This window comes from Lathyrus oleraceus, chromosome 1 (assembly GCF_024323335.1).
Source record: "Lathyrus oleraceus cultivar Zhongwan6 chromosome 1, CAAS_Psat_ZW6_1.0, whole genome shotgun sequence".
Taxonomy (NCBI): domain Eukaryota; kingdom Viridiplantae; phylum Streptophyta; class Magnoliopsida; order Fabales; family Fabaceae; genus Lathyrus; species Lathyrus oleraceus.
Genome location: NC_066579.1, coordinates 307,635,328 through 307,636,278, shown reverse-complemented (window position 1 = coordinate 307,636,278; position 951 = coordinate 307,635,328). Strand labels below are relative to the sequence as shown.

The window sequence follows — 951 nt, the reverse complement described above, 5'->3', positions numbered from 1 at the left end:
TCCAACATGGGTTGTATGTATTCAAATAAGGATTTACTTGTGCGTAATTTACTTGATCAGTGGGGACTCCTACTAATATCTGACATTCTGGTGTAGTGTGTCCAGGAATTCCACATAACTCACAGTTAGGAGTCACGACAGCCACGGTGGTTGCGAGTGGTATGGTCAAGTTGTCTAACTTTTGAACAAGGGCATCTACCTTTGCATGGACATGGTCAAGGCTACTGATTTTGTACATTCCACTTTTTGTTTGAGACTTTTCTACTGGAGTTCTTTCACCTCCCCATTGGCAACGGTTTTGGGCCATGTTTTCAATGAGTTGATAGGCTTCGTTGTATGACTTGTCCATAAGTGCATCGCCCGCGGCAACGTCTACTGTCAGTCTTGTGTTGCACAGAAGCCCATTGTAAAATGTGTGAATGATCACCCAGTCTTCGAGACCGTGATGTGGACATATCCTCATCATGTCTTTGTATCTCTCCCACGCGTCGTAGAAAGATTCTACATCTTTTTGTCGAAATCCGTTGATTTGAGCTCTCAGCATAGCAGTTTTGCTTGGCGGAAAATACCGGGCTAAGAAAATGTTCTTCAGTTCTTCCCATGTAGTGACTGATTTGGATGACAAGGATTTCAACCAAGCCCAAGCCCTGTCTCTTAGAGATAAAGGAAAAGGCGCAGTCTTATCGCATCTTGAGATACACCATTCGCCCTCACAATGTCTACATACTACACAAACTTGGTCAAATGTTCATTAGGGTCGTCCGTAGGATTTCCAGCAAATTGATGTTTTTGGACAACTGATAATAATGAGGGTTTCAACTCGAAATCGTTTCGATTGATAGTAGGGGCGACAATGCTGTTGTGAGGTTCTTGTTGGGACGGGGTAACGTAGAACTTAAGAGGACGATTATGTGGTTCCACTGTAGCCATGGTTGGTTTTTCAACTGGTTC

At 43.5% G+C, this 951-nt stretch overlaps 1 non-coding gene across 1 annotated transcript; it reads left to right on the top strand.

The window, feature by feature from the left end:
• Positions 1-437: 437 nt before the first annotated feature.
• On the top strand, positions 438-544 carry LOC127117127 (small nucleolar RNA R71). The gene has a single exon (XR_007801887.1). It is a non-coding gene; the product is annotated as a small nucleolar RNA R71 (small nucleolar RNA).
• The last annotated feature ends 407 nt before the right edge of the window (positions 545-951 follow it).